Raw genomic sequence first — 9616 nt, 5'->3', positions numbered from 1 at the left:
CTCACAAAGAGAAAATTGAGGTCTGTCTGCTGCAACTACCAGAGAATAGATATTTACATTTTAAATAAAAGATTTAAAAATGTGCGTGTAAATATTTTCGTCCGAAATGAGTAGTTAAATCAGAAAATTTCTTCGAGAAAATTTCTGATACGCTCATGCTAAATTATATTCGTAAAATACAAAAAAATAAAATAAAAAAAAATAAAATAAAAAAGAGCAACATACACGATTATTTTTGTATTGGAATAAATATTTTCTTTGATGCAAAACCAGAGAAATAAACTTTTTTGCACCGTTGGTATGTTAAATTTCACAGAAACGAAGAAATTAGATTTTTATTAACGAGAAAAGTGGAGTTTATACCGCCAAAAAATGACAAACCGCCAAATGATTAACCGCCAAAAAATGAGAACTAATATAATTTTGTTCGCAGGCCATAAAAAAAGACTTCGCGTGCGGTATACGGCCCCCGGGCCGCCAGTTAGAAACCCCTGGGATAGAGCGTTCACCTTCCAATGTGGTAAACCAGGTTCGAATCCCAGAGACAGCTGGTCGATACGAATTCGCGCCAACCACAATGCTGATGTAAAATATCCTCAGTGGCAGAAGGATCATGGATTAGAGTCCCCTTGCCGTCAGGCTAACCGTGGGAGATTTTCGTAGTTTTCCTTTCCATGTAACGCAAATGCGGGTTAGTTCCATCAAAAAATCCACTACGAAAGCAAATTTCTTCCAATACTTGATCGAGGAGTTCCGCTGTCTTCTGGATTGGGTTCAAAATTACACGGCTACGGAGTTGAACATTAGTAGTCGTCAACCCAAAATTAGGTCGACTATTCAACGATGGTTATAAAGTAATAAATAATAGAACTAATTTAAGTAAATAAACATTTATGTTTCTAGTTTAAGTTTGTATTTAATTTAATAACATATTAATTAGTTAGCTTTAAAAAATGAGACGAGGTTTACTTGAACAAGATGCTTATTTTTTTAAAGTGACTTTTTTTTTCCTAATTTAATTTTCAACTCTAAAAATCAATCATTGAAAACATCGTTGTTACTCTGACTTTTGTCGATTTCTCTCAGAAATCGTCACACAAAAAAATCACTAAGAGTCATTTAGAAATATTTTGAATTTACTGATTTGTTTTGTTAATATTTTTTGTTTAGATGTTGTTTCGTGTTTCCACATTTGACCTTTTCCGCATTTGGTGCAGATGTTTGGACGGTGGTCATCGTCTCTCCTAAGGTAAATTCTGTCCCTCCTAAAAGTGGTGGCAAATAGAGGCAGAGCCTGGCAAAGGCAGGGGCATAAGGGGTCGTTGCCCCCGGCCCCCAAATCGAATTGAAAGTTTATTTTAGGCTTCCTTCATTAATGTACTTTTTTTAAGCAAAATATCGGTACAGAGTAAAATCCGCCAGTATAATATATCGTATGAACACAAAAAATCTATATTTCGTAAATCCATGACTTTCTAGTGCAGAATTCAGCTAAATTTTTACAATTACGATGGAAAAATTTGGCCAATCAAAAGCCTGTATTTTTACATATAGCAAAATGCGATATGTTTACAAGAATACAGGCTTCTCTGATTGACTTAAGTGAGCCATCGTGATTGCGCAAATTTAGCTGAATTCCACCCTAGTGTCAGCAAGGATATGAATTTTTCGTAACTAAATGACAAAGTTAACAATCAGTAAACTGATGGTAAAAGAATTGTCAGAAAATCAAGAAAATGGACGGAACGATATTTCGTCTGACCATTAGAGGGGGGAGGGATTTGCTATTTTAGGTTCTAGTCATTTTTCTTATTATACATGTATAATGAGGTGAAAAATGTATATACCTAAATGAAGTTCAATTTTTTATTATTGAAGTAGTGAAGCAGAGGGGCCCCCCCAAAGAAGTTTTTGCCCCAGGCCCCAATTAGGCTAAGTCGGGTCCTGAATAGAGGAGGTAGCTACTCAGAGGGGGGTCTTTCCTGGAGGTTTCACAGCATTACTGATTTAATTACTTTATACTTAATTATTCTTGTGATGCCATAATAGGCACTACATATTTCTTAACTTTAAAAATTTCTTTAATTTCTTAAACTTATACCTTTTAATTATTTTTAATCGAATTTTAATACTAACTTTTTATTACAATACAAACTTATTAATTTACTGTCAGGACTAAATCAAAGACAAAATCTATTTATAATTCTTTACTCTTTATTTCTAACTACAAATACGTTTCACTTACATGGTTATACCAATTCTCACAGACTTTTAGCGATTAGTCACAGCCATATTAATTTTCCAATTTAATATTGATTAGTTGGCTTTGTCCTTGGCTATGTTATCCTTCCATTGGCATCTTTCCCACGTTCCTAACTGTCCGTCTGGAACAATTCTGTTAATTTTAATTTAGAATTCTTGGCGATCGGAATGGGGGGCTTCGACTTCTCAGCCCCAACCGTTGATTTTTGTATCTTTACAAAAATTATAGAAAATGTTAAGAAAATGATTATCTTGATCCCTTTGAGGGATTGAGGAGGTAAAGGCTGCCTGTGAGCAATGCTGACCATATTGTGGAGACTTAACCTTCGTGAATTTCCTACCTGACTCACAAAGGGCTGTTGCGGGAATGCTTTACTTTAATTCTATTCAATAAATAAAATAAATAATGGAACATTATTTTTCACTATCCCAAGAATTAAACGACAAATAATTTAATAACTGGCCAATCTCGTCAAATACCGGATAGAAATAAAATGGATATTCAGAGAATCTCGGTTTAGAATGAAAATATAGTTTCAGTAGTAAAAAAATATTAAAAAAAAGAATAAAAAATTTATTATGAATAGAATATATTTATTTACTTATTGAATTTTAAAAGTGAACAATAATGAAGTAGATACGACATAGTAAACGTGATTTATGACCACGTGAACATAGTAAACACGACCTAATTTTTAGATTTAATATAGTAATACAATAAATAAAATAAAGCCTGTATCGAAACAGAAGAAATGAAAAAGATTATTTTGAAATAATTATTGATAATTCTCAGTTTGAATTATTTTTTACTTTTCCCCCCCTCCTAGCATCGAAAGGGTTTTGAAAGAGAATCTCATCCATTTAATGGACACCTAATTTCTATCAAAGCGTTTAGTACAAAATATCCGTTTCCGGCTCGCTGCGTCTGCTAATACTCCTGAAAATTCTGACGCACTACCCTTCTAGCGAGCTTCTTAATCTTTTCTCCTAAGTTTTTTTTTAATATCCCAATTTTTATGACCTGATATATATTTTTTTAATTACAGTAAAGGTTACTCCCTCTGCTATTTATTACTCCCCAATTCCAGTAGTTTAACCATTAAATTACCCCAAATAAATTTGAAATTTAAACAGAGTAAGACACGTTGTTCATAGTTTCACTTGCATATTATAAATTAAATAAGAGAAAATGATTTTTGCGTAAATATGCCGATTGACGTATGGTCACAGCGATCTCTATGACCTCCCATCCCAGCATCCCTGGATTTAGAACTTAACGATCTGCTACATGCATGCAAAAATTGTTTTTCATCCGTTTGATAAGCGAAAATATTAAATTAACGGTTGTGAATTCACCAAATTTGTTATAGTATTATACCTTTAATTTTAAAGCTTATTTCAAAAAATGATTACTTAGAAAAATTACTTATGTTTACCGAATCATAAAGGAAATATTTGGGCCTGGGAAGTGGGGTCTGAAGTGTAAGAAAACAGAATTCTTTTTAGAACATACGTTACTGTGAATGACAGAAATGGGTGGTTGTTGACTTCCACCGGTGAATGTTGATGTGGCTTTGGTAAATGTCCTAAATATATACTACATCTAGTTAAGTGCCACTGCTCGGTATACATTTGCCCAGGTATGCCCTACGTCAATGTTTTAAGGTCAAGTGCTACTGTTCAGTATGCATTTAACCGGTACTTTGAACACTGATATTTCTCCTAATCTATCCTCAGCAGTTTACATATATATATATATAAATNAGCTATCAAAACTTTTTCAAATTACTAGAAAGGAAAGCGGAATGAAAAACATCAAAATCCCTTGGATTTCTAATATGTCTCTCAGAACCACTTTAATATTTCTCACAGCAATCAAACAAGCTCTGATGCTTTCAGCACCGCTTTTCTCAATTGCTATTCGCTAGATTTTGCAGACACTTGTCTTTTTCCCTCACTTAAATATATATATAGTAAAATAAAAATCTAGGTGGAACTAGGTTTTCAACCAGGTTTTACAAAACTAGGTTTACAACTGAATGACTCATGTCATCCTTACATGTTTCATTTTTTTGCATCATTTTTACTTCTTTTATTTTATTTATGAGCCAAAGCGTTTAGTCAGCAATTGCTCTAAAACTGTCAAAGAAACTTTCTACGTTTAAATTTAGATTTAAAAATTAAAATTTGGAATATTTTTTCTTCAAATTTCAAAATTTTTCTAAAGTTTAGAATCGATTTACTAAAATATTTCGAAAAAGGAAACATGTTTGATCTTCATAGTCATCATTTTAAAAAACATTTTCAGTGAGTTTATATTGATATTAGCTTATAAATGTTTAGATTATTATAATATTCTTCATAGCTTATTCATAATTTTGAAGAACATTTTCGAGAGTTTGTAATTATTTAAATTAGTTTATAATTGCTTTCCTATTGCTTTAATAAACATTAAAAATATTTTCTAAAACAATGCTTTTAAAATAAGAAAAATAAATAAAAAAACGTGTCACAGGTTATATTAGAAGGTTTATTAAGAAAAAAATTAATATATTTAAAAGCCTTCTAACATATTCCACGTGAACAGTTTTGGAAAAACTTTAGATATTCATTTTTTTTTATCGCTTTCGTATCGATTTTGGGAATCAATAAAAGGAATCGAAGAAAACTGAATTCTTATTTTTTTTCCTTCATTTGCCAAATTTATTTTTTCAAAGGAAAGATTCTGAATAATAAAAAAAATGAATAATAAAAATTTTATTTTGAAACAATCTTTACAAAATTAGATCATCTATCATATTTTCATTCCTCATTTCATCTTTCAGCCGATGAGTTACTGAAAATTTTCTCTTCCCCTCCGGGAAAAAGCTATATTGAAAAGGTTTTCGAAAAGTTATGTTTTGAACTGCAAAAATTGTTTAATCACGCAGAAAATATCTAATATATATCAGGTTTCATAAAAATAGAAAATTCTATGCCGTCATGAGAATTATATACGAATACATAAGTTCGTGATTGAATGAAATACAACAAATACAACATATTTTTTTTAAAAAATATATGTGTACGTATATGTAATATATATATATATATATATATATATATTACATATACGTACACATATATTTTTTAAAAAAAATATGTTGTATTTGTTGTATTTCATTCAATCACGAACTTATGTATTCGTATATAATTCTCATGACGGCATAGAATTTTCTATTTTTATGAAACCTGATATATATTAGATATTTTCTGCGTGATTAAACAATTTTTGCAGTTCAAAACATAACTTTTCGAAAACCTTTTCAATATAGCTTTTTCCCGGAGGGGAAGAGAAAATTTTCAGTAACTCATCGGCTGAAAGATGAAATGAGGAATGAAAATATGATAGATGATCTAATTTTGTAAAGATTGTTTCAAAATAAAATTTTTATTATTCATTTTTTTTATTATTCAGAATCTTTCCTTTGAAAAAATAAATTTGGCAAATGAAGGAAAAAAAATAAGAATTCAGTTTTCTTCGATTCCTTTTATTGATTCCCAAAATCGATACGAAAGCGATAAAAAAAAATGAATATCTAAAGTTTTTCCAAAACTGTTCACGTGGAATATGTTAGAAGGCTTTTAAATATATTAATTTTTTTCTTAATAAACCTTCTAATATAACCTGTGACACGTTTTTTTATTTATTTTTCTTATTTTAAAAGCATTGTTTTAGAAAATATTTTTAATGTTTATTAAAGCAATAGGAAAGCAATTATAAACTAATTTAAATAATTACAAACTCTCGAAAATGTTCTTCAAAATTATGAATAAGCTATGAAGAATATTATAATAATCTAAACATTTATAAGCTAATATCAATATAAACTCACTGAAAATGTTTTTTAAAATGATGACTATGAAGATCAAACATGTTTCCTTTTTCGAAATATTTTAGTAAATCGATTCTAAACTTTAGAAAAATTTTGAAATTTGAAGAAAAAATATTCCAAATTTTAATTTTTAAATCTAAATTTAAACGTAGAAAGTTTCTTTGACAGTTTTAGAGCAATTGCTGACTAAACGCTTTGGCTCATAAATAAAATAAAAGAAGTAAAAATGATGCAAAAAAATGAAACATGTAAGGATGACATGAGTCATTCAGTTGTAAACCTAGTTTTGTAAAACCTGGTTGAAAACCTAGTTCCACCTAGATTTTTATTTTACTATATATATATTTAAGTGAGGGAAAAAGACAAGTGTCTGCAAAATCTAGCGAATAGCAATTGAGAAAAGCGGTGCTGAAAGCATCAGAGCTTGTTTGATTGCTGTGAGAAATATTAAAGTGGTTCTGAGAGACATATTAGAAATCCAAGGGATTTTGATGTTTTTCATTCCGCTTTCCTTTCTAGTAATTTGAAAAAGTTTTGATAGCTTTTCTGTTTCTTATCCTTAAATATTAATATGCCACCCCTAAAGGTGAAGATTTTTTGATTTCATTTTTGAAAAGAATTATAAAAAGCCGTCAAAGGTGCAAAACACCTTGTGTTTCAAAACGAAAAAAAAAAAAAAAAACACTGAAAAAATTTTTACTAAATGACAGGTTAAAGTAAAAAAGAGACTCGTTCACACAAAAAATATTATTACTCGGAATGTGTAAGACGTTAATTACAATATGAAATTAATATTCCCTTTTTTGTTTTGAAATGTGACATTTTTTGTTTAAATGTGTTTTTTCGTCCCACAACTTATTTTATTTAATTTTATTTTTTCCATACATTGGCATTCTTAAGTGGCCTAAAACCATTAACTGTTTTCGTTCTAAGTATCGCGTAGTAATGCAGCTGCATAATAGTATAAAATGGTCGTATCTTTTTCCTTATAATATTGATTTCGAAATAAAAAAAGTGTTTCCCGAGACTAGACTCAAAAGTTGTGACTGTGTATTTCACCTGATGAGGGCAATAAGACGCAATTCCGTAGACAGTGAGTCAGGTAATCAATAAATTGTATGTAGATTCTTCGCTAAAGTAGGCTTATGAAAAATATTTATTATTTTCCTTCTTTTCACGATTACTGAAACTTTAAGACTTTGTGTAACTTAAGAGTATTTTTCAGTCACGAATAAATAAAAAAATTCAGAACCGCAATCACATATACGTGATTAAGTGATTCTCTTTTCATGGCCAACAATATCATATATGAGATGAACCTTTTCGACTCCAACCGCCCAATATCACATGGACGTCGTTTCAATATGCTACTTTCGTATTAATACTTTTATGGAACCGCGATGGCTTAGGGGAAAGAGTGCTCACCTCTCAATTAAGTGACCTGGGTTCGAATCCCTGGTCGATTTGAAGTCCACACCTGACCACAGTACTAACGTAAAATATCCTCTGTGGGAGACGGATCATGGGTTAGAGTCCCCTTGCCATCAGGCTAACGGTGGGTGGTTCTCGTGGTCTTCCTCCCCATGTAGAGCAAATGCGGATTAGTTCCGTCAAAAAGTCCTCCACGAAGGCAAATTTCTCCCAATACTGGATCCAGGAGTTCTCTTGTCTTCTGGATTAGGTCCAAAATCACAAGTCTACGTTGTTGAACATTAGTAGTCGTAAACCCAAAAATTGAATCGGCTGCTCAACGACGACTATAAAATAAAATAATAGTCATACGTACTCTTTAGTACATATAAACACGGAGCGAATTGTAATCTCTCTCCTTCCACCAGTCTAAAGGGATTAAAATATAAAAATTAAGATTTTTTTTACATCAATGGGGTTAAAAGGGTAACAAGCCAATGCAGAATATATAAAGAGGTGACATATTAACCGGTATTATTTGAATTGTATGTAAAAAATATCTTAGAATATCCCTCACTTTATAATTAATAAACAAAAGTTATCAACAGCTGGATTTGATGAAAAATGGCATAATTTTATTTTAACACTCTTCAGATTATTATTGAAAGCAGATTAACGGATTAAAGCTTCAAGATCAATCTCCGATCCTGCACCCTCATAGGTATTGATTTGTTATTGGAACTTGGAGGATTTTGTGACCCCTACAGATTAAGCGTGCACCAGTCACCATTTCATAGACAGGAAGTCTTCAGCTGGCGGGGATCGAACTCACAACCTCTTGGACTTTGGCTCAACGCCGTACCAACCAGGCTATTACTAACTGTGGCTAAATTTACCAACCAAGGCTGTATTAACTCTGGTTAAATTTAGACATTAGTGAAACTGCATTAATGTCTATATTAAACACTTGTATGCGTAATGTAATGTTAGTAAACACTATAGGAAATTATCGACAACTTAATAATAAAAGAGAATAATACTTCTGTTAAATACAGTTGAATTTTTAATTAGATATCCGCAGATGATAGTCAGAAATAAATCTGAATCTTTTTTGTTCGATAATTATCATATCACGTGATTATTCTGCCTAAATGTGGATGCACGAAAAGGTAGGATAACTATTATCTTTTAATGTATAAAGTTAACATCACCTGATATGATAGTCAAAAGAGAATAAACATCACATTAAATATTTTTACTGAGCTATGCTGATGAACAATGCAAGGCATTCCCATTACTATAAAAGTCGGCAACTTATGGAACTCTGTGAATCACTTTTATTTAATTTAGTCCGCAACCATAGCTTTAATAAAGATGAATATAAACTTAACACATAAGTTCTTTTCTGTCTCTGTTATAACTTCTGTACTTAAAATGAAGTTTACGAGCAGGTTGAATCAATATAGATATGAAGTGATGTACTATTATATAAGTTACACGTGAAAAATGGTAAGTGATGATTGTTCTATTTGTCATAAGCCTGACAATTGACGCAATGTCAGTCGCTTATGACGCAACAGAGAGCATTCCAGCTCCTTCTATTTAGTTTTGATGCTTTATGTATTTTTGCTAGACAAGGATAACACAAAACGTGAATCAAGGAATAACAAAAAATAATACTTAAAAAAGCTGACTGACATATAATTTCTGCATCATTCATCCTCGTTAAAATAACTGTTTTTTACTTCGAAAGTAGAGATCAGATATAACCATACAAATATACCCTCTAATAATGTAATGACAATAATGTAATGATATGTGATAACAATGTAATGATAATACCCTCCAATAATGTAATGACAATGTAATAACATACCCTCCAATATTTATCCTTATGCGTTAGATATTTTTCAGTGGTTAATATGTATTTTATTTTATAACCAGTATTGAAAAGTTTTTGAGTTTCCGACTATAAATGTTAACTACTTAGACCCATCACATTGTACCTAACCCATAAGACAAGAGCACTATTAAATCAAGTGTTGGGAAAAGCTAGCCATTGCGGAGAA

This window comes from Parasteatoda tepidariorum, chromosome 2 (genome assembly GCF_043381705.1).
Source record: "Parasteatoda tepidariorum isolate YZ-2023 chromosome 2, CAS_Ptep_4.0, whole genome shotgun sequence".
NCBI lineage: Eukaryota > Metazoa > Arthropoda > Arachnida > Araneae > Theridiidae > Parasteatoda > Parasteatoda tepidariorum.
Note: the sequence above shows the minus strand (reverse complement) of the source record.